General features: G+C 41.7%; 1 long non-coding RNA gene across 1 annotated transcript in view; it reads right to left on the bottom strand.

Moving 5' to 3' along the window:
* Nucleotides 1–12,154: 12,154 nt before the first annotated feature.
* LOC131200983 (uncharacterized) overlaps nucleotides 12,155–25,146 on the bottom strand; it is a 211,203-nt gene continuing 198,211 nt past the window's right edge. The window contains exon 3 of the long non-coding RNA XR_009155751.1: nucleotides 12,155–12,421. This is a non-coding gene — a long non-coding RNA (uncharacterized LOC131200983). The remainder of the gene's footprint in view (nucleotides 12,422–25,146) is intronic.

Below are 25,146 nucleotides of genomic sequence, written 5' to 3'. Positions count from 1 at the left end.
AGCTATATTGGGAAGAGGTCACTAGAAAACTCCTTTTATTTTATTTTTTTCAACATTTTTTTGTTGTTAATATTGATGCCACTACATTGAGACACATGGTTTCTATTATCTGGTCAACCACAACAGCAATGGTCTAATCTATATATGTCCCATCACTTATCAAGAAATCTCCAGAACGGTAAAGCGTACAAATGTGAAATTTGGCACGTATGTTCCTCTTGGCTTCTAGGTGCTTGCTAAGAAAAGATTTTTTGAAATGACCATCAGATCATTAGTATTTCATATACAGTATTATATTCACACACTTCCTCTCCCTACCTGAAAAGAACTCTGTTCCAACTGCCAGTTGCCTTATATTAATATGCTCTGATGCTACCCTTAGCTACACCGGGCATGGGTGTGGCCAGCATGTGATTCATCCGGCCTTGGGACATTCTACTCCCCCTCCCCTTCCCCCTCTGTTCCAACTGCCAGTTGCCTTATATTAACACGCTCTGATGCTACAGAGTTACATATTCTACATTAAGTTTCAGGCTTTAAGTGTCAATTTATCACACCCAATCACAGAGTTTTGTAGCGAAGCACGGGCATCCAGCTAGTCATATTATTTATTTATTTATTTATTTATTTATTTCGATTTTTATACCGCCCTTCTCCTGAAGGACTCAGGGCAGTGTACAGCCAAGTAAAATTCAATATATAAACATTAAGAGAAATTAAAAATCATATTATGATGTGGCCGAAATTTTAAAACAATTTAAAATCTTAAAATATAAATAACCCCAATAAAATTTCAGTCCAGTCCCGCTTGAATAAATAGGTGCGTTTTCAGCTCACGGCGAAAGGTCCGAAGATCAGGCACTTGACGTAAACCAAGGGGAAGTTCATTCCAAAGCGTAGGAGCTCCAACAGAGAAGGCCCTTCCCCTGGGGGCCGCCAACCGACATTGCTTGGCGGATGGCACCCTGAGAAGGCCCTCTCTGTGTGAGCATACGGGTCGGTGGGAGGCAAAAGGTAACAGCAGGTGGTCCCGTAAGTACCCGGGTCCTAAGCCATGGAGCGCTTTAAAGGTGGTAACCAGAATCTTGAAGCGCACCCGAAAGACCACAGGAAGCCAGTGCAAACTGCGCAGGATTGGTGTTACATGGGAGCAATGAATTGCTCCCACTATTACTCGCGCAGCTGCATTCTGGACTAACTGCAGCCTCCGGGTGCACTTCAAGGGCAGCCCATGTAGAGAGCATTGCAATAGTCCAAGCGGGAAGTGACAAGGGCATGAGTGACCGTGCATAAGGCATCCCGGTCAAGGAAGGGGCGCAACTGACACACCAAGCGTACTTGGTGGAAGGCCCTCTTGGAGACGGCCGCCAAATGATCGTCAAACGACAGCCACCCATCCAAGAGGACACCCAAGTTGTGCACCCTCTCCGTTGGGGCCAATAACTCGCCCCCCATAGCCAGCTGCGGCTGCAGCTGACTGTACCGGGGTGCCGGCATCCACAGCCACTCCGTCTTGGAGGGATTGAGCTTGAGTCTGTTTCTCCCCATCCAGACTCGTACAGCTTCCAGACACCGGGACAGCACTTCGACAGCTTCGTTGGGGTGTTCCGGGGTGGAAAAGTACAGCTGAGTGTCATCAGCGCACAACAATTATTTAATTGTTGTGTTACGGCTGGGCATAGTAAGGTATCTAATCTTAGTTTGTACCCCAGCTTTCACGAGTTATTATATATTATAAGATCAGCACAAGGCATCATGGTCAAGAAACTCATGTGGAAACTCAGGATATTCAAGAATAATCTTTCAACATGAGCAATAATTAACTGTGAGATCTCTGCTCCCTCTGCTTCTTCTTTTTCTACTCATTTGGAACCAGTAAGTTGAATCTGAGTTTTGTTTCCTTCTTAAGGTGAAGCGTATGAGCCAATTAAGACATCTGATGTTATTTTCTTCTCAGTAAGGATTCATAAATTAAGAGGGCTTTGAAGATCATGGTGTAGAGAAAGAGACTAGATGTACGCATTACTCATAGCTTTGATTGTGTTAATCAGGACAGGTTCCCACCTCAAACTGAGCCATAGATGTGGTTCACCAAACATTACATAAAGTCACAAATATACCTAAACATGATCTATGGATCAATTAAAAAAGAAATCCAAGAGGGATGTGGGATTTCAAAGTAGTATTAACTCACCTAAATTTCAAATTGTTGTGACCTGGTATTGTATTACATAACTAGGTGTGTCTTGGGAGCATTCCAAGAAACACAAATCTTTGTGTTTCTATTCACTATTACAATTTTCACCAGGATCTTCCTAGGTTTGATAGTTTTTGCTGTACTGCTTGCTGTATCTGAATTTCAGACTCGGTGACACTCCAAAGATCAGAAACATTCTTATTGATCCAAGAGAGGTTTGCTACTAAACAGAGAAACCAGCACTAAAATGAATGACAGGTTTAAAGAACTGAAGACTAAAAGCAAAAGAAAACATCTAGTTTGGGGAGAAAAGAGAATTAAATCTTAGCTAGAATATACTGTACATTCTGGATGCTTTCTTGTGTAATCCTGATCCAATATGGTTAACTCCTTCATACCATCAGATCATTCAGAAGGTACTAAGATATGCTACAGCAAATAAACAGATTAAGAAAATAGTTAAAGGACCAAGCAGAAAGCTGGACTTAAGAAAATGCCAGGGGAAGCAAAATGCAATGCTCAAGGAGACCTGTCTATGTAGTTTTATTGCATGTAATTAAAATATATAAACATCATATCACAAATATATAAATATCCTCCCTGTGGCTCTCCCACCAGTGTACCAAAGCATCACCAAACCTGTCATAAAAGATGCAATTGAAAACTGTCAGAAATAATCATAATAAAAAATAGTAATAAATGATCCGCATCAAACAAAAGAAACTTGACAATTTTTACTGATCAATTAATGTAGATGAGCTCACAAAAAGTTGCAACAAGTCAGGAGGTCCAGTTATATTCTTCTTGTTCAGGATAACAAGGGAACCAGCCTTTTCTCAGGGTTTCTCAGACTGTTTTTTGGGTTTGGTTTTTTTAAAAAAATTTTTTAATTTTTTAATTTTTTTAAATTTTTATTTACATTTATATCCCGCCCTTCTCCGAAGACTCAGGGCGGCTTACAGTGTGTAAGGCAATAGTCTCATTCTATTTGTATATTTACAAAGTCAACTTATTGCCCCCCCATCAATCTGGGTTCTCATTTTACCTACCTTATAAAGGATGGAAGGCTGAGTCAACCTTGGGCCTGGTGGGACTAGAACCTGCAGTAATTGCAGGCAGCTGTGTTTTAATAACAGGCTATCTTACAGCCTGAGCCATCACGGCCCTTTTGTCTTTTAATGACCCTGTAATCCTTTACATTGGGGTAGAGTCGGGGCAAATGGAGCAGAGTGTTTACTGGCCGGATGCCCTTCCTGTCACCAATGCAGAGTTTGTAGCAGATAATTACTCATTGTGCCTAGAGAGAGAAATATCTGTCACTACCTAGGATCAAACTCAGCCTCCTGATTGTGAGGCAAGAGCTCCACCTCTGTAGCCTGGACTATTCTTCTCTGAGAAATTGAAATACCCATTTGCAACATGGAACAACGAAAAATACCCCTATGAAAAACATTAGAAAGAGGTGAATTGGCAAAGAACTTGTCTCTGAGTTATTAAAACTCTTATGTCCTTGAAAGCTCATGTGGCTCTTTCAAATACCTGCTCCTTGGTATCTCTGCATATTTGTGTATATACAGACACAATAGTGTCAAAGGTGCTTTTTTTCCAAAGGCAATTGGACTTTGTTTTTTCTTTCTTTCTTTGAAAGCCTTTAGCTTCTCATCCAAGACATTTGTTCGCTTCTGAATTGAAGAAGCTTCTTGGATGAGAAGTGAAATGTTTTCAAAGAAAAAAAAACAAGAAAGTCCAGTTGCCTTTTGAAGAAAAAAATCACTTTTGGGATAACCTGTATGATTGAGAATCTCCATAGACATACCGGCAGTGATGAAATCCAATTTTTTTTTACTACTGGTTCTGTGGGCTTGGCTTGGTGGGAGTGGTGTGGCTTGGTAGGTGTGGCAGGGGAAGGATACCGCAAAATCTCCATTCCCACCCCACTCCAGGGGAAGGATACTGCAAAATCCCCATTCCCTCCCCACTCCTGGGGGAAGAATATTGCAAAATCTCCATTCCCACCCCACTCCAGGGGAAGGATACTGCAAAATCCCCATTCCCTCCCCACTCCAGGGGAAGGATACTGCAAAATCCCCATTCCCTCCCCACTCCTGGGGAAAGGATATTGCAAAATCTCCATTCCCACCCCACTCTGGGGCCAGCCAGAGGTGGTATTTGCTGGTTCTCCCAATTACTCAAAATTTCTACTACCGGTTCTCCGAACTGTTCACAATTTCTGATACCAGTTCTCCAGAACCTGTCCGAACCTGCTGGATTTCACCCCTGCATACAGGCACAATACAGACATTTTTTCTGTGCATAAACATAGACACACTGATAGCCAAAACAGCCTTCAAAGCACCTTCATGAACTTTCCAGAGTTCTTTTAATTCTTCATTCACACCACCTTGTTTTATGAAGAACTATTTTTTCCATGCCTTACAGCCTTAAAAGCAATTCTATAGAACATGGAATAGTATGACACGGCACATGTTACTGTATACTTCCAGCATAATATGAAAATGCATCTTACAAAAAAGGAAGGAGCAGCTGCAGTGGATAAAGATTAAATACTCTACACATATCTGTTTATCTAGCATAATAATAGCCCGAGAAAATAAGACAAACTCTAGCAAATCAGACTAATAGCCAGTTTGACTGCTTGCTTGAGTGGAAGAGAGGAAGATGAACACTGCATGTTCAAAATAAGACATGACAGCACATTCCAGTCAAGTTCACTGATATGGCAAGATCTCTTAATATGAACTCTGAAAGTATGCGTGCTCATTGTAGCTAGAAGCCACTGATAGCCTTAAACTCTTGGGTTTTGTTGATTTCTTTTCAAACTCTCCCAGTGGGCGGACATGCCGACTTCTCATAGTGTCAAAATCCATCATCACATTAAGAAAGATTTCCTTTTAGGTGTTGTGAATATCCCACAGCTGAAGCTGACAAATGAGAGAAGTATTTTTGTGGAGCTGAAACTAGAAAGATGAGAGAAGTATATATATATATATATATATTTGTCTTTCAGGATGAAATGTTTGTGGAAACCTCAGATCAGGGGTGGGGTTCAAAATTTTTAGCAAGGGGTTCTCTGCCCAGTTGTTGAGTGGCCGTGGCCATGGTACGCATGGCCTAGTCAGCCTCCTGCACCATTTTGTCACAACAGTATACACAAACATCGACATAAAACAACAACACATCATGTAAGAAAATATATATATAAGCAAAAGAATACAATAACTATGTTGATTTGATATAATGAAAGGGAACAATAGGACAGGAACGGTAGGCACATTTGTGCTCTTATGCACGCCCCTTATAGTCCTCTTAGGAATGGGGTGAGGTCAATAGTAGACAGTTTTTGGTTGAAGATTTTGGGATTTTGAGAAGAGACCACAGAGTCAGGTAGTGAGTTCCAAGCGTTAACAACTCTGTTACAGAAGTCATATTTTCTGCAATCAAGTTTGAAGCGGTTGACATTAAGTTTGAATCTATTGTTTGCTCTTGTATTATTGCGATTGAAGCTGAAGTAGTCTTTTACAGGAAGGATATTGCAATAGATGATTTTGTGTGTTAAATACAGGTCATGTCGGAGTCGGCGGAGTTCTAAATTTTCTAATCCCAGGATTTCAAGTCTGGTGGCATAAGATATTTTGTTGTTTACAGAGGAGCGAAGAACTCTTCTAGTAAAATATTTCTGGATGGACCATGGTGGACCATGGTGGGACCATGGAGGCATTTTTGCCCTCTTCCTTGAGCCTCCAGGAGGGCAAAAATGGGCTCCCCAGGCCTGTTTTTCACCCTCCCCAAATCTCCATGCGCGCCCTGCATCCAAAACAGGCCGCATGGGGACTCCTGGGAGGGGAAGGGAGGGGTGGGCGGGGCCAGCCAGGAGTGCGATTTGTGGGTTCTCCGAACTGCAGACTCTTAGCTAGAGGTTCTCACGAAACCCTGCAAACCCCCAACAGCCCATCCCTGCCCCAGATAGTCTAAAGTTTCATCATAAAGGCATGGTATGTGACTAGTAATTTAATGTACATTCTAAAATACATATTAGATAGATAGATATAAAACCCACACCCCTTATATATCATCTTATTTTAAGGGTTCATTAAATGCTCATGAGTTTGAAAAAGTCATTGTTGTTTTAACAAAGGAATCAAATATGACGGGTATCAAGTCCATCTGCTTTTAGGCCAGGAAAGGAAAGCAGCCCATCTAAAGTTTAATTACCTGAGGAGCCATTCTATATTGTGAAATGTAAGCCTCTGACATCCAGCATCCACTATTAGAACTGCACTGTTTATTTATCTCCTCATCATGCCAGGCAAAGATAAGTACATACGTTCTAAGAGACCTGGTGAAAATTGAAAAAGGATCCTGTATTATAGATAAGTTGGGGGAAAAATACACAACCTCAGGTTCTGCTCAGAATTTTGATTTTGGGAATGAAAAGGAAGTAAAAATGACAATTCATTCACTGGACTTTCTCACTGAACCAGATACTTTTTATTGGATATTCTCCCACCCACCCATCCCGCCGCCAAATTAATGAAGACACATTTATTTATCCAAACTAGAATAAAATAGATTTTTTTATTGGCCAAGTGTGATCGGACACACAAGGAATTTGTCTTGGTGCATATGCTCTCAGTGTACATAAAAGAAAAGATACGTTCATCAAGGTACAACATTTACAACACAATTGATGGTCAATATATCAATATAAATCATAAGGATAGCCAGCAACAAAGTTACAGTCATACAGTCATAAGTGGAAAGAGATTGGTGATGGGAACTATGAGAAGATTAATAGTGCAAATTTAGTAAATAGTTTGACAGTGTTGAGGGAATTATTTGTTTAGCAGAGTGATGGCCTTCAGGAAAAAACTGTTCTTGTGTCTAGTTGTTCTGATGTGCAATGCTCTATAGCGTCGTTTTGAGGGTAGGAGTTGAAACAGTTTATGTCCTGGATGTGAGGGATCTATAAATATTTTCACGGCCCTCTTCTTGATTCGTGCAGTATACAGGTCCTCAATGGAAGGCAGGTTGGTAGCAATACTATATTTGAATCACAAGAGTTTTTGAGTTTTGTTCAGGGAGGGTAGCACTGCCATATCCTATTTAAGGCTGTTCATTCACCTTTGGTTCACACTTTTGGTATCTCCTAGTTCAGTTCTCACCTGAGCTCAAAGAACTTTTTTCAAAGAACCCAAAGGTAGGACAAGAAACAATGGATAGTTGAAACAAACTAATTAAGGAAAGAACCAACCTAGAGCTAAGGAGAAATTTCCTAACAGTTAGAACAATTAAGTAGTGGAACAATTTGCCTCCAGAAGTTGTGGGTTCTCCATCACTGGAAATTTTAAGAAGAGATTGGACAATCATTTGCCTGAAATGATATAGGTAGGGGATTGGACTAGAAGACCTCCAAGATTCCTTCCAAATTTATTATTCTGTTGTTCTGTTGTTAGCTGTAATACACCCAACAGCCACATCCTGAAAAACCATCTCAAGCAGATGGGCTAAACCAAGTGAGGGTAGCTGATGACTCTTCTATTCTTAGTGAAATAGTGAATTTGTTTATCCCAACATGTGAACTCTGACCATGGTGGACTGAATGGAAGAAACAGATCAAATTTCACTTGTACACTTTCTGCTCCATCCTCAGCATTTGTTGGCAAGACCATGTCTCCAACACTAGCGTTGATTCCTCAAATATCAGGGCCCAGATGAATTGGTGAGGCATACAGTGGTCAGAATGGGTGACCACCATATGTCTCACAGTTGCTCGATAACGTACTGGAGTCTGGGAATAGACCGCAAAGTTAACCATGTAAGCATTTCAAAGATGCTGTAGAACAGGGGTGTCAAACTTGATTTCATTGAGGGCCACATCAGGGCTGTGTTTGACCTTGGGGGGCCAGGGTGGGCATGGCTAGCTCAACATCACTTGTGTCAGGGGCATCTGTGGCAGCTCAAGACCTCTGCCAGTGAAAACGAGCTCCTGATCTCCGTGTCCAGCTGTGATGGCCTCCTGCAACCCTCTGCCAGAGAAAATGGACACACGCACCCTCCCAAGCTCCAGTTTTGCTGGCAGAGGCACTGTGGGCCAGTCCTTTGCTATTTCCAGGGTGGCCCTGCAGGTCAGGTCTAAGCACCCTGCGGGCTGAATTCAGCCCCCGGATCTTGAGTTTGACACCCTTGCTGTAGAAGAAACCCTATACAACTGTGACATCCAACGAAAGGAACTAGAAGCTGCAGCTGCTGACAGAATCTACTAGCAAGCCCTGTACGATGAAGTTTCCACTGGCTTTGAAGACAGGCACTGCCACAAACTGATAAAAACTGTGAGCAGCATCACCAAATGGACTTCCAGTACCTCCATTACACTTCCAAACTGGGAATGTAGAGTCACCTCCATGTTCACAGATGACCTGCACATTTAACAGCATGTCTTTTTTGAACAGAAAGAACCCCCCCTCTCTTCTCTTTCTCTCTCTCTTTCTTTCTATGTGTAGGTGGGTGTACACGATCCCTGATTGCAGGAGAAATTGAATCCCAGATGCACAATAGCATGTCTTGTTTTTAACTCTCTTTCTCTCCTTCCTTCCTTCCTTCCTTCCTTTCCTTCCTTCCTTCCTTTTTTCTTTCTTTCTTTCTCTCTCTTCTCTTTTTCTGTGTATGTGTGTGTGTGTCTGTGTGTCCATGTTCACAGATAGACTGAACAATAGCATGTCTTTTTTTTCTCCCTCCACCCTCCCCCCCTCTGTATTTATGTGTGCATTCTTCCAATGGCTTTTATTTCTCAAGTATTAAATTCATTATATTGATGCTTTGAACATCAGGGTGTTTTAAAATTTTCTTTTGATCAAAGAAAGCTATAAAAATAGGATTTTGCCGAAAAAACATTTTTTTAACCACATAGTATAATTTAACCATTTATACGATGGTTCAACATAACATAATAACAGAGTTGGAAGGGACCTTGGAGGTCTTCTAGTCCAACCCCCTGCTTAGGCAGGAAACTCTACACCACTTTAGACAAATGGTTATCCTATCTCTTCTTAAAAACTTCCAATGTTGGAGCATTCACAACTTCTGGAGGCAAGTTGTTCCACTGATTAATTGTTCTAACTGTCAGGAAATTTTTCCTTAGTTCTAAGTTGCTTCTCTCCTTGATTAGTTTCCACCCATTGCTTCTTGTTCTACCCTCAGGTGCTTTGGAGAATAGTTTGACTCCCTCTTCTTTGTGGCAGCCTCTGAGATATCAGAACACTGCTATCATGTCTCCCCTAGTCCTTCTTTTCATTAAACTAGGCATACCGAGTTCCTGCAACTATTCTTCATGTTTTAGCCTCCAGTCCCCTAATCATCTTTGTTGCTCTTCTTTGCACTCTTTCTAGAGTCTCAACATCTTTTTTACATTGTGGCGACCAAAACTGAATGCAATATTCCAAGTGTGGCCTTACCAAGGCATTATAAAGTGGTATTAACACTTCACATGATCTTGATTCTATCAAGATTTAGTTTAGTTTGAGTATGTACTGAGCCAGTGATAAAGGCTGGAAACGTGTCATGTTTTGGGCATGATATGGTGTGTTGGGTTCTCACTTTTGATGTGTGAACTCAGGTAAGTATGCTTTATTCAGTAAACTGTGTTTTTAAAAGTATCGTGTAGAACAATGGAGGGCGCTTAAGCAGAGGGCATTTGCGCTCATGCGCAAAGCTCCTGTTGTGCCTCGCTCACCCCCCACACAGCTGGGCCCCTCTCATCTCCTGCTATCTCAGCCAGAGACTGATAGTACAGAAGAATGTCCTGGCATGCCTCCAGTCCCCAGCCCTGGCACCATGCCCGGACAAACTGAACAAACAAACCTCCCTCTGATAGCATGTGCGCCTGAAGCCAGCCATGAGCTGGGATTACCAACAGCTGGAGACGAAACGATGCAATGGATAGATCCACACTTCCGGAGAATGGAGAGGCGACGTCAGCAAAAGGAAGGGAGGGGCAGGCCTGGATAAGTGCTGAGTCATGGAGCCACACCCCATGGCCTATATAAAGGATCTGCTTTCTGGCATTCTCTGAGTCAGGCAAAGTCTAATCTGGATTGCTGAAGTCACACCTTGGATTCCTGCCTGCCCTGAGGACTCTGATAGGACTTTGGAAGAGCTGCAGAGGCACGCTTGATACGGACTTCCCCGACCCGGCCGTCAGAGGAGGAGTGGGACACGACAGCTCCACTTGCGCGAGTGGAGGTCTCTCGCACATGAAGCTCTATTCACACGAATGGCGCTTCACATGGAAGCCCTCCACTTGTGCGAGTGGAGTTTTATGAATGAATGCAAGCACCCTCCAATCCTGCGAATAGAGCTTTGTGCACAAGCACAAGCAGCCTCCTCATCTCAGAAGTGGAGCTTCACATGAGAGCGCTTGCCCAGTTCTCCTGTGACCCCGTTTTGAACACGCCGGGGCCCAATAGTGGGCCCCAGCCTGGGGCTTGGGGGCCCCTGGTATAGAATGCTTGAATTTCTCCATAGGATGTTCCCCGACATTTGCAAATGTTGTCATTTAGATAAACAACCTTCTTTAGTGTTTACTGTCCTTCAACATTGTACAGGCTCATTTCAAAGAAATTACTCAGTAATAACTTTCTCTACAGATAGTACTTTCATGTCTTTTATAAACTATTTCTCTTGCTCAGGCAGATGCTTTGAACTGTGGAATACAAACATCTAAATAAGGAAAAGGTTTGTACTCCTGGTTTGCCCTTAATACACTTTACTCATACTATATACAAAATTGAATTCTTGGCTGAAAGATCAGTGGAAAAGGTCGGTAGAAAATTTCTTAATTCTCAGAAAGCAAAGGGTTTTTGTTTTCTTTCCAAGACTTTGACCACTACTGAAGGAATTAATGCAACCTCATGTGATCCTTTTCAGATCTTCAGTTCAAAATTGTGCCCAGGAAGAGAATTTCTCTAGCATTCTTTTGCCTACAAGTTCTTAATCAATTTGACCGAAACAGAATTTTCTCTTAAAATTATTTCAGCAAAAAAACAGAATTTCAGATAAATACCCTAAGGTAATTGTGGTTCTCCTGTTTTGAGTTTCCACAGAGTATGTGAAAAATCTCCTGTCATTCATTGTGCAGTTCTCTCTCCAGAAGTCTGCAGTGTGTCCGGTCTTCCCTAATCCTACATTTTCACTGTCAAAGTGTGATGGGGTATTTTTGGGATGTAGCCCCCCGCCCCATCAAGATATGCAATACACATCAAAAAGGGCTGAAACCTTCATTAAGAGCCATAGTAGTGCAGTGGTTAGAATGCAGTATTGCAGGCTACTTCTTCTGACTGCCAGCTGCCTGCAGTTTGGCAGTTCGAATCTCACCGACTCAAGGTTGACTCAGCCTTCCATCCTTCTGAGGTCGATAAAATGAGGACCCAGATTGTTCGGGAAAATATGCTGACTCGGTAAACCACTTAGAGAGGGCTGTAAAGCACTGTGAAGCAGTATATAAGTCTAAGTGGTATTGCTATTACTATCACACTTGTCATGGTTGCCATTTTGAATTTTTTTAACCACAACCTGTAGTCATCCCTGCTTTTATCAGATCTCCAAGATTTCATCTAAAAAAACTCAAGGTGGTGGGCATAACAGTAGGATCAATGCCCTGCTCATTTTGTACATGCATGCAATGTTGATCCATATGCTCTTAACTAATTCTTATAAACTCCATCCTGACTTTTTTCCATCTCCTTTCCACAGATCTTACTGTCTTCAAAAAAAGACATTAGCAGACAACTCCTTTTATATGCTCTGGTGAACATAATGTGGAAATCCTATCCTTGAAAAATTCTGTCAGGATTTCTTCTCCAATAGAAGAAATGATGCAGAAGTCATCAAGCCATGCTTTCCCGTTAACCCAACCATAATTTCCCACTTAAATAGAAATAGTTTTATTTATATTATTTATCAACTTTATTTGCCGCCCATGTTGCAGTACAGGCAATTCTGAGGGGCCTTCATCAAGATAAAATAAACATTTAATGATTATAAATCTAAAACAGATTAAATGATAAAAATCAAACAAACTCAAAAACACAGGTTTGGAGGGGAGAAGTGAGGTGCCTTCTCTGTTAGTGTATCATCCACATCCAGTCAGCAACTTCTCCTTCAGGACCTCATAGCTGGTATAACCAGATTTAAGGCTTTTCCTGGAAGCTAAAAGAGAGAGGTAGATCTTACTTTCTTTTGCAAGAAAGGCCAGGAACCAGGTCAGAAAAGGCACTTCTCTTGGATCCCACCAACCAAAATTCAATGGCTGATGGGATCCACAGTAGGCCACTTTTGCCAACACAAGTGGAACAGGCCAATCTTATTGGGGAAAGACAGTTCTGCAGATATCCTGGATCTTTGCAAATAATTACCGTGGCTAAGACACTGAGCTTGTCGGCAGTTCAGTGGTTTGCATAACTTGTCCCAGCTTCTGCCAACCTAGCAGTCTGAAAGCACATAAATATGCAAGTAGAAAAATAGGGACCACCTTTGGTGGGAAAGTAACAGCGTTCTGTGTGCCTTTGGCATTTAGTCATGCCAGCCACATGACCACGGAAATGTCTTCGGACAGCGCTGGCTCTTTGGTTTTGAAATGGAGATGAGCACCGTCCCCTAGAGTTGGGAATGACTAGCATATTTGTGCGAGGGGAACCTTTACCTTTACCTTTACCTTACTTCATATTTGAAAAAAAATACAAGAAAATTGTGGCTTGTTAAGAAATGAGACTAGATGTTTAACCTTTCTTCCCTGTGAAAGGAGGAGGGAGAAAATTCAAACCTTGATCTCATGGTTGGAGGTTCTCGTAATGCTAATTTGGAGCAGTTCCATATCAGAATACAGATAGCATTATTCAGAATAATTTAACTGACAGCCCTTTGGGGCTTGGCAATGATATAACAACACACTTCACATCTGCATAAATGTTTGAAACCCAATTATCTAAAAACAAAACAACGCTCCTTTGTCCTCTTGGAAAAAAAAAAGTCAACATCAAGTCTGTGATGTGCATACATTTGTGGCTTGTATGCAATTCAAAGCCAGAAGATCTGTGACTCCTAGCAAACAGATGTTGCCTGCAGTCCTGTGGTTTCCCAATCAGTTGTGCATCTTGCATCCAGGAAGAGTGCTCAACTTCCAACAGCTCTCTAGGTGCAGGGTTGTTGTTGTTTTTTAACCAATGCTATTAAGCATGGCCCTCTTGAGTTGACACCGAGTGGAAATATCAGCAAAACATTAGAAGATGCAGTGTCATTAAGTTCTAAATGTGGGACTCCTGAACTAGATTCCAAAAAAAGAGAGAGAGAGAACCCAAATAAAGCTATTATCAACTTGATGCTTGGCATTTCGTGTGAATTAATGAGCAGCTTGGAAAAGTTGATGGCCCAGAGCATAGCCAAGGGCCATTAACCTCAGACAACCATTAATCCCCAGGAAGTGCCCTGTGACAAACAAAGAGAGCATGGCTAGTATGGAGATTTTCGTACAAATGTCATGTGCTAAATTTGTGTGGTGGGTATATGTTTGTGTGTCTAGAGCTATTTATTGACTAGACCTTTTTTATATTCTGTCACCATCTGCAGGATGTACAGCCTGAAGGTACTACACAAGAGACAAGGAGCCTGCCCAGCAAAGACAACAAATCTAAAGCCAGTCTGTTAAGAAAGAGGCAACATCAGGATGCTAAGAGTCAACCCCTGTGCAAAACTGATGGGTAGAAATATTGTGGATCTACATCAGGGGTGGCAAACTCGATTTTATGGAGGGCTACCTCAGGGTTGACCTCGGGGGCCGGGGTGGGCGTGGCCAGGGTTGGCATGGCCAGCTTGACATCATTTGTGTTGGGGGTGCCTGTGGTGGCCCGAGTGCTCTGCCAGCGAAAATGGGCTCCCAATCTCTGTTTTTAGCTGTGACAGCCTCCTGCAGCCCTCTGCCAGTGAAAACAGAGCTTGGGTGGAGCATGTGTGCCTCCCTGGGTCCTGTTTTCAACCATGACAGCCTCCTGCAGCCCTCTGCCAGGAAAAACAAAAACGGAGCTCTTTTTTCACTGGCAGAGGGTTGCAGGAGGCCATCGCAATCCCCCACCCAAGCTCCGTTTTTGCTGGCAGAGGCACCATGGGCCAGTCCTTTCAAGGGCAGCCCCATGGGCCAGATCTAAGCACCCCATGGGCCGAATCCGGCCCTCGGGCCTTGTGTTTGACACCCCTGGCCTACACAGAGGGATGATGCAGAGAGCTTGCCTTCCAAAAGATGGATGAGAGCTCAGGAGAACCGACTGAATTAAAAAAAAATAGAGTTATTCCCAGTCCTCTTGATTTGCTTTATTGGATAGGGCAGGTAGTCCTTGATTTACATCCATAATTGAGCTCAGAACATATGTTGCTAGGCAAGACAGTTGTTAAGTGAGTTGTGCCCTATTTTATTTTATGATCTTTCTTGTCACAGTTGTTAGCTGAATCACTGCAATTGTTAAGTGAGTAACACAGTTGTTAAATGAATTTGGCTTCCTCGCTGATTTTTGCTTGCCAGAAGGTCACAAAAGGTGATCGCATGACCCCTTGAACAGTGAAACCATCTAAATATGAGCCAGTTTCTGAATTTTGATCATGGGACTGCAATGGTCCTAAGTGAGAAAAATGGTCATAAGTCAGTTTTTTTTCAGTGCTGTTGTAACTCTCCTGCGCAGACTGCACTGGCTACTTGTTGCCTTTCGGGTGCATTTCAAGGTTTTGGTTACCACCTTTAAAGCGCTCCATGGCTTGGGTCCTGGGTACTTACGGGACCGCCTGCTGTTACCCCATGCCTCCCACCGACCCGTACGCTCACACAGAGAGGGACTTCTCAGGGTGCCGTCCGCCAAAGAATGTCGGCTGGTGGCCCCCAGGGGAAGATCCTTCTCTGTGGGGGCTCCTACTCTCTGGAACGAGCTTCCCCCTGGTTTACGCCAAATACCTGACCTTCGGACCTTTCGCCGCGAATTGAAAACACATCTGTTCATTCGCGTGGGGCTGGCTTAAGGCTTTTCTTTTAAATTGTTTAGATTTTTTAAATTTTAAATTCTATTTATGTTTTAAATTGGGGTTTTTGGATTTTTAAATATTTTAATTTTTTGGCCAATTGTATAATAAGTTTCTTAATTCATTTTTAATTGTACATGGTTTATGTTTTATCTTGGCTGTACACCGCCCTGAGTCCTTCGGGAGAAGGGCGGTCTAGAAATCTAATAAATAATAATAATAATAATAATAACTCTTAATGGTCAGTAAGTGAACTGCTGTAAATCGAGGACTACCTGTATAGGGTGGTGAATCGCTTTAGAGAAAGAAGGTATTTGGATGACTCTACCATGAGTTTCCTATTGATTGGAGCCTATTGCCTTCTCCATGGATGCAAAGTGATTTGATAAGAATGTTAGTGATGACTTGCCTCTTTGAATGGGGCTGTGAGTCTTTGGCTTCCCTAATGATTCTCTAGAGCTTTACTGTATTTTTTTTTTAAACAACATGGTTCACAAAAGCTGTCTTCATATTAGATGGAAGTGGATCAATATGACCAACTACAGAAGAAGGTTAAGGTCAGACTTTCAAAATTACTTTTTACAAGTCAACAATTTACAAATCTCTCTCTCTCTCTTTCTCCTCCCTCCCTTTCTCTCTCTCCCCACCCCCTCCCTCCCTCCCTCCCTCCCTCCCTCTCTCTCCCTCTCTCTCTCTCTCTCTCTCTCTCTCACACACACACACCTTGTTTTATATTTTTGTAGAGACATAACTGAAGTACTCTGTTATAACCATTTCTTCTCAGGCTTGTAAGATATCATTCCACCAAGAACTGTAAGCTCAGAATTCATCGTCATTTTTCAAGGAAGGTATTCTAGTGGTATGACAGAGGGCAGGGAAAACGCATCAAAAGCTATTTATGAGAATTCATCTGAGAGGGTGGTAGGTGTACCATAAATGTAGTGAGTTACACCGAGAAATTAATTGTACTGAGAGATCTTTATTCCCACAAGTGTAGTTCTCTTCATGGAATAACAGTGACCTAAATAACTGGGCTACTGTAAAGGAGAGCAAACAAGAAACTTGCAAAAAAGAAAAGAAAAGAAAGCTACCCTTATATCAAATGCACAGAAGCATTGTTGGGAAGGGGAGGGGATGCACGAGAGCTGAGCTAAAGGGGCTCACTGCTCAATTCTCCAAATGCTGTGGTTCTGAAAGTGCTTGAGGAAAAGCATTTTGCATATTTAAAGAAAGGCAAAATCCACTTTTGTAAATACGAACTGGATATTAAATAAGTCTGATGTTTACTGGACAGAATCAAAGCTAAGCTATGCTTTAAGAGAGGTATAACTGCTTAATGTGGGGGGGAAAAGTCATGATACTTGGTGTTGTATCTACCTTTAGAGCCCTACATGGCATGGGTCCAGGGTAACCAAGGAGTAGTCTCTCCCAGTTGGGACAAGCCCACCCCACTCATGCCACCAGAACAGGCCTGCTATGGATCCCCTCTGCTAAGGAACGGAAGCAGCTGGGGTTAAGGAGAAGAGCCTTTTCTGCTTGGCCCCTTCCTTGTGGAACATTATACCAGCAGAGATTTTAACAGAATCACACAGCTGGAAAGGGCCTTGTAGTACAACCCCTGCCCAAGCAGGAGACCATACACCCGTGATGGCGAACTTATGGAATGCGCGCCAGAGGTGGCATGCAGCTCCCTCTCTGATGGCTTGTGAGCCACCACTGCAGTTCAGCTCTGCCGCACATGCGCGCATGCCTCTCACTGGCCAGGTGATCTTTGGGTCTCTGCTGTGCATGTGCGGGGGCAGGGCAGGGCATGTGCGGGTGGGGTACGCGAACATGCGTGGGGCAAGATGCGTGTGCATGTGAGCACACATGCACGAGGTGGGGTGCATGTGCATGCGAGCACACATGCACGGTGGGGCATGTGTGCATGAGAAGGGGGCAGGGCGCATGCGCAGGGACCGCGTGCACATTGCAATTTGGGCATTTGGGCTTTGGGCACTTAGTCCGGAAAAGGTTACTCATCACTGCCTTACACCATTTCTGACAAGTAACAGTCCAGACTCTTCTTGAGAGCTTCCAATGATGAAGCTCCCACAGCTTCTGAAGGCAAGCTGTTCCATTGGTTGATTGTTCTCACTGTCAGAGAATTTCTCCTTATTTCTAGGTTGAATCTTTCCTCAATCAGTTTCCATCCATTATTCCTTGTCTGGCCTTCAGGTGCTTTGGAAAATAGCTTGACCCCCTCATCTCTGGTTTTGTGAACTAGCCTAGGCCCTGAAGGCTTTAACTGCTGGAGGTTACTGACATAGAAGAAGACCTCATCCCCATCCCATCTGGCTCTTAGTTCCCTTAGTTTGGTTTTAGTATATCAGTAGCAATATCTAGTGGTGGGATTCAAATAATTTAACAACCGGTTCTCTGCCCTAATGATTTCTTCCAACAACCAGTTCACCAAACTGCTCAGAAAGTTAACAACCGGTTCTCCCGAAGTGGTGCGAACTGGCTGAATCCCACCACTGGCAATATCACTGTGGTGCAGTGGCCACAATTCAAAATTGTAGACTAATTCTGCCCACCGCCAGGAGTTTGATCCTCACCGGCTCAAGGTTGACTCAGCCTTCCATCCTTCTTTGGTTGGTAAAATGAGGACCCAGGTTGTTGGGGGCAATATGCTGACTTAGAGAGGGCTGCAAAGCTCTGCAAAGTAGTATATAAGTCTAAATGCTATTGCTATATATTGCCCCATAGTGTTTTACAGCACTCTCTGAGTGGTTTACAATCTCAGTATATTGCCCCCAACATTTTGGGTCCTCTTTTTACTGATCTCAGAAGGATGGAAAGCTGAATCAAGCTCAAGTCCCATCAGGATTAAACTCCAGGCTGTGGGGTAAAGGGAGACAGGCAGATAATAATTTAATAAACAAATACACTGCCTTGAAGTTCTAAAATAGGCATTTAGGTTGACAAAGCTTTGCTTCAAAGTTTTGTTCGTATGAGAAATACAGGAGGCTTCGCCTTCGGTTGAGTGATTGTGATGTCTCTGAACTTTGAAATTTTATCTAGATCTATCACAGTCTTTCCCCCAAATACCAGGCATGTGTTTATTTCAGGTCTACATTTGCACCATCCTTGTGAACTTTTAATCCTACGAGTTACTACTTCAACTTCTCTGTCAATCTGTGTTGGGTTAGTATTTATTTATTTTATTTATTTATTTTGTCACACAGTATATATAAGCATAAGCATGGAATAACTATACAATATATAAGCATATACATAAGCATGAGTATGTAATAACTATATTAATTGGATATAATGAAAGGAAACAATAGGACAGGAACGGTAGGTACACTTGTGCTCTTATGCACGCCCCTTATAGTCCTCGTAGGAATGGGGTGAGGTCAACAATAGAGAATTTTTGGTTAAAGCTTCTGGGATTTTGGAAAGAGACCACAGAGTCAGGTTGTGTATTCCAAGTATTAACAACTCTGTTACTGAAGTCATATTTTCTGGAGCGGTTCACATTAAGCTTAAATCTATTGTGTGCTCGTGCATTGTTGTAATTGAAGCTGAAGTAGTCTTCAACAGGAAGGACATTGTAATAGATGATTCTATGAGTTAAACCCAGGTCATGTCGAAGGCAGCGTAGTTCTAAATTTTCTAAACCCAGGATTTCAAGTCTGGTGGCATAAGGTATTTTGTTGTATTCAGAGGAGTGGAGAACTCTTCTTGTAAAATATTTCTGGGCATGTTCAATTGTATTGATGTCAGAAATGTGGTATGGGTTCAAGCTGTATTTAAGAGTTGGTCTAGCAAATGTTTTATATGCTCTGGTTAGTAGTGTAGTGTTTTTGGAGAAGAAGCTACGCAAGATTAGGTTTATAACTCTTAAAGCCTTTTTTGTGATGTAGTTGCAGTGGGCTTTGGCACTTAGATCATTTGATATGAAAACTCCAAGGTCTTTAACAGGGTGGGGGTCATCTGTAAGGTAATGTCCATCAAGCTTGTACTTAGTGTTTAGGTTCTTTTTTCCAATATGTAAGACTGAGCATTTGCTGGTTGAGATTTGGAGTTGCCAAGTTTTAGACCATTCAGATACAAAGTCAAGGTCTTTTTGAAGGGTAGCTGTATTGTTGGTGGTGTTAAATAGTTTGACATTGTCAGCAAAGAGAACACAATTACTTGTGATATGGTCACAGAGATCATTAATGTATAATATGAAGAGTGTTGGTCCAAGAACGCTGCCTTGGGGAACACCACTTTTGACAGGAACAGGATTTGATAGAACATTGCCAATTTTCACCACTTGTTGTCTGTTTGACAGGAAAGCTGTTATCCAGTTGTGGAGGGGTCCTGAGATGCCATAGGATTTTAGTTTTAGGAGAAGTTTATCATGTACTACTGAGTCAAAAGCTTTGCAGAAGTCTATGTAGATTGCATCTATTGATTTGCCTTGATCAAGATTTGTAGTCCATATGTTTTTGCAGTGGAGAAGTAAATTACATGATAATTTTTTTCTGAAACCAAATTGTTTATTAGAGAGTAGGTTGTTTGTTTCTAGGTGGAGGGTAATGGATTGGTTGATGATAGATTCCATTACTTTGTAGGTGATGCAACATAGAGAGATTGGTCTGTAATTTTCAGCTAGGCTGGGGTCTCCTTTTTTGAAGATTGGGATGAGCGTGGCTAGTGACCAAAGTTTGGGAAGGGAACTGGTTGTGAAAGCTATTTCAAAGATTATGCTTAGGAGTTCTGCTATATTAGTGGAAAGCTTTTCTAAAAAGTATGCACATAGTCCGTCAGGTCCAATAGATAGGGCTGGTTTCAGTTTGTGAAGAGCTTTTTCAACATTATCTTCTGTGATATTTATTTGTGTTAGGTCGTTGTACTCATTGTTGGTACGATAGGGGAATGTCGGGTATGAGTCATTACTGTTAACAAAGACTGAGCCAAAGAATATGTTAAAGATGTTTGCTTTAGCTGTTTCATCATTATATTCTTTGCCGTTAGATTCTTTTAGTGGTGGGATGGATCTCGAGACTTTAAGTTTGTTGTTTACAAAATTATAAAAAGCACAATTGGAATTTGTGCGCAGAAGATCTTCTTCTTGCTTGGTGTGGTAATTGGTATTCCCTAATCAAGTCATCTTAAGGGCAGGATAATTGGGGAATGCAAGCTTTTCATCACTAAAGTGTAATTAAATATGAATGGGAAATTTTGCAATAGGCCTCCTAGGGTCTCAGATATCTATGGTAAGTCATTTGTATACATTATTCATAAAATAACATGGTGTTCCAGACCACTGGCCAAACATTTATGGGTTTGGGCATGAAGCAAATAGAAGGCTGATGTCTAATTATTATTTTTTTTACATTTTTGTTCCAAAAATGTGCATAAGACACATTTTGTAGACTTTTTCTCTGTATGGAACAATTTAATGATTTCTGCATTAAAGAAAGACCTGAGGAGAATAATTGTTCCATGTATCCACCGCACCACAATCTTTCAATGAGCTTTTCAATAGTGTTTTTATACTATATCCACCCTATTGCAAAAAGTCTTCCCTTTCCAAAGCTGTAGTTCTAGCAATTAGCTGAATGATTACTTTAGCATCTGCAAATCACTGCCAATGGATTGGATTTTCAAAGCTACTTTCAAAGAATGAGCTTTACTCGTGCTGTTCCACTGACCAATTAGCATCTGGCAACCGGCTTCCCCTACCCACTTATTGCTTTAAATCCTGCTTGTTACATACAGAATATATATTTAATGGCCTTTGCTTGGCATCCAGGATTATTATTATTTTTTTGGTGAAGATTATACTTTATATTATATACTTTACGGATTTTGGATTTCTGAACTGAAAACTCTCTAACTCACTCTCATTCTCTCTCTTTCTCCCTCCCTCCCTCCCTTTCTCTCCCTCCCCCAACCACAGAAACATTTATGATCACACACACATTGAACAATGTGGAAGCGCAACTTTATACTAATTCTAGCATGATTTTTGCTGGTCTGCAGCTGCCTCACTCAGCTATTAATTGTTACCATCCAGTGGTGGGTTTCAAAATTTTTTACTATTGGTTCTGTGGGTGTGGCTTGGTGGGCATGGCGTGGCTTGGTGGGCGTGGCAGGGAAAGGATACCGTAAAATCTCCATTCCCACCCCATTCCAGGGGAAGGTTACTGCAAAATCCCCATTTCCTCCTGATCAGCTGGGACTTGGGAGGCAGAGAATAGATGGGGGCAGGGCCAGTCAGAATTTTTACTACCGGTTCTCTGAACTACTTAAAATTTCCGCTACCGGTTCTTCAGAACTGATTAGAACCTGCTGAAACCCACTTCTGTTACCATCTCAAAATTAAGGATCTCAAAATGTCTCAAAACACTCATAAACATATTTTGCAAACAAGAAGATATGCCATAGCTGCTCTCTCAAACTAAACACAGCCTCCAAGATGGTGTCCAAATATCAAAATCTTTTTCTAAAAGTTGAGTCTCTCTCTCAAAAAAAAAGTCATCCTGAATTGTAACAGTTTAAAAATATATAAAATATATATTATATATTTTATTATATATATTATAAAAAAATATAAAAATAGTAATATTGAATCTTCTGAAATTAGGTTAATTTTTTAATTCCATTTTCCAGATACATAATTTGTCTATGCAATATACAAATTATATACACACACATTATATAAAAATTATATACACACACATATACATACATACATACATACATACATACATACATACATACATACACACATACATATATACATACAAAGAAGATACAGAGCAGTTCTGAGCATAGCTTTTGGACAACCCAAAGAAATACAACAAGAATACAAATTGGATAAAGGAAGCAGGCAAAAATAAAATAGAAGCTGAAATGGAAGAACTCATCCCAAAGTTGCTTTTCCAAAAGGCAACTGGACTTCCTTGGGGTTTTTTTCCTTGAAAATGTTTCACTTCTTATCCAAGAAGCTGTTGTGACCCAGGCCCAAGTAGGTAGTAAGAAACTCAGTCTGTGAAAAAAAAAATCTTTATTCGAACAGCTGAGAATTACTTCATTCCCAGCGTAGTTCAACTAAATTAAAACAAATTCCTCCCAACACAAATTCCTCAGTCCTATCGCAAACCTTGGTCCAATTAGGCAAACTGCCAAAGGCCTTTCTTGGCAAACGTTCAGAAGTCACAAAAATAAATGTAAGACGTAGACGAAGCAGAAGATGAAGCTACCAGTGTTGTTTTCCGACAAAGCCCAAAAGCCATTTTGTGGCGTTTTAAGCTTATGGGAGGGGCCAAATATCTCTTGGCCCTACTCCCGAGTTATCCTTTTTGCTTGAGCTGCTCTTGCTTTCTTGCAGCTCTTCTCATGCGTGTATTAGGAACAGTCTTCTCCTGTTCCTCTGCCTCACTACTATCAGTCTCTGGAGGCTCTGGAGTATCTCACTCCCCGATGGCCCTGGCCTCACCTCAGCCTCATCACTTTCCAACTCCGTTGTCAGCTTCACAGGCTGCTGGCGGACCACAACAGAAGCTTCTTTACAACATTTGCCTATCCCAGGTCCTTGGAAAGCACTCAATAGGTGAACAAAATTCCAACTCCAGTCTAAATCTGTTGTGGCATGTTGGCCGCTGGCGTCTCCAGCAGCTGAATCAGATGAGGTGGCGTAGGAGTCAGCACCAGCATTAAAGCAACCTGACAGCTCCAAGGAAAAAGAGGGAATTGAGCTGTCAGAGATAGAGACAGAGGTGGAGCCTGGGCCTTCCATCAGCCCTCAGATAGAGAGTCAATATCCCCGAGGTCTGTATGTGGCTAATGAGAAAGAGGAGGAACAGCTGGGTCCAGTGCCTGATGCATGGATGTGCAGAAGGCAGAGGAGAGGAGAGCAGTGAAAATCTATGGGCCAGTCCTTGGGACCACTTCTAGCAAGGCCCTACCCTAGCTCTGGGGATAAAAGGCAGAGGGCAGAGATGAATAAGTGTGGCAGACAACTATTCATCTCCCTGCCAGACAGACTTGTTAGCCTGCTATGAGAGAGAGAAACTTTTGCCAGGGCTGCTGGTGCTCCTAATAAAGGTTACATTTATTTTAACTACAGAGGATTTGTCAAGTTTGGGAGCCAGGTCAGAACAAAACCTCTGGCTAACTCTGCAACCAACCATAATAATAATAATAATTCTGACATGCAGGGATAATGTCCTTTCTAAGATTTGATGCTCAATCTATACATTGAACATCAAGAGGAAATGCAAGTGTTGGGCCACAAGGAGAAAACACAAGCCTGGTCAATCTTTCATGGGACTATTCAAGAGATAAGCAGTAATGCACATAAAGTGCCAAAGAGTTTATATGAAAAGAAAAAAAATGGTAGAAAGGACAAGTCTTAATTTTATTTGCTGAACTTTAGCTAGCTCCAGCAAAAACCCAGCTCAACATAATAAAAATTACATTATTGACATGTTTTTTCCCACTTTATCATTAATAATTGAAATCAATTAAAACAAAGTGACTATATCCAATTGTTAGATTGATGATGGCCATGGAAACAGTACAATGCGATTATATGATTATTCATCCATTTCATCTACCATTGCAAGAGTATGCAAGGCTAATTCCTAGTTTCTTCAATTGCTCTGCAACATTTTGGTCTGCTTTTTATCTCCAGAAAAGCCCTGTTTTGAGTCAAATTTGGGGGATAGCAAAAGGAGACAACATTTTCTTCTAACAGCAGCATCTATTTTGATCAGGGAGGAAAGGAGGGAGAGAGAGAAAAAGAGAGTGATTCTGAGAGAGAGAGAGAGATTTGAGAGAAAGAGAGAGATACAGAGAAAGAGGGAGAGAGATACAGAGATAAATAGAGAAAGATGAGAGATTTGAGAGAAAGAGAGAGATACTGAGAGAGATGAGAGAGAGATTTGAGAGAGAGAGATTTGAGAGAAAGAGAGAGATACTGAAAGAGAGAGATACAGAGATACATAGGGAGAGAGAGAGATACAGAGAGAGAGATACAGAGAGAGAGATGAGAGATTTGAGAGAAAGAGAGATGCAGAGAGAGAGAGAGAGAGAGAGAGAGAGAGATACAGAGATACAGAGAGAGAGAGAGAGAGAGAGAGAGAGAGATATGATACATTTGAGAGAAAGAGAGAGAGATTGAGAGAGAGAGGGAGGGAGGGAGGGAGGGAGGGAGATGGATCTTACAAATCTTTTTGTCCCATTTAGCTTAAAAATGGCTAAATCAAAAGGCTTAAAAGTAGTAGCTTTATATGACCTGTACACTTCTGTTTTATTTTACCCACCCTGAACTTTTAAACATGGTCATCGTTACCAGTCCCCCCGCCCCCCCCCCGCTCACTTATTTTAATGCCCCACTCCAAAGATTTGCCTCATGAGATGCAGACAGCCTATCAACCATTGCAAAGACTACAAAAAGCTCATCAGATTTTTGTAGCCTTTCCAATGGTCAATTTGCTGCCTGCTGCTCATAAGGCAAATCTTGGGAAGGTTATAAGAAATTTTATTTTCTGCTTCCAGTTGAGTGGAAGGGGGAGGAGAACCCCTGTGCATATACCATTAATGAAATAGGTTGGTAACTCTCTGGAGATGCTGCTGGCCTGAAAAGTTATCTAATTGAGCCACTTTCCAATCAACCAAGCACATGACCATAAATGAAAGGAAGGTAGCGAATTAAGTAGCATTATCACATAAACCAAACCATGTGGGATGCACATACTGCATCTATGATTCAGCTCCTAAACTAAGTCAAGCAATATAGTTACTGAAAGATAAATGAAGACTTTGAAATAGACTCTGAAAGAGATTTAATAAAGGATTGTATGATAAAATGGGCACAGAATATTCAGGAA

This window comes from Ahaetulla prasina, chromosome 6 (genome assembly GCF_028640845.1).
Source record: "Ahaetulla prasina isolate Xishuangbanna chromosome 6, ASM2864084v1, whole genome shotgun sequence".
In the NCBI taxonomy this organism is placed as follows: Eukaryota; Metazoa; Chordata; class Lepidosauria; order Squamata; family Colubridae; genus Ahaetulla; species Ahaetulla prasina.
The sequence above is the reverse complement of the archived record's forward strand: the minus strand, read 5'-3'. Positions and strand labels throughout refer to the sequence as shown.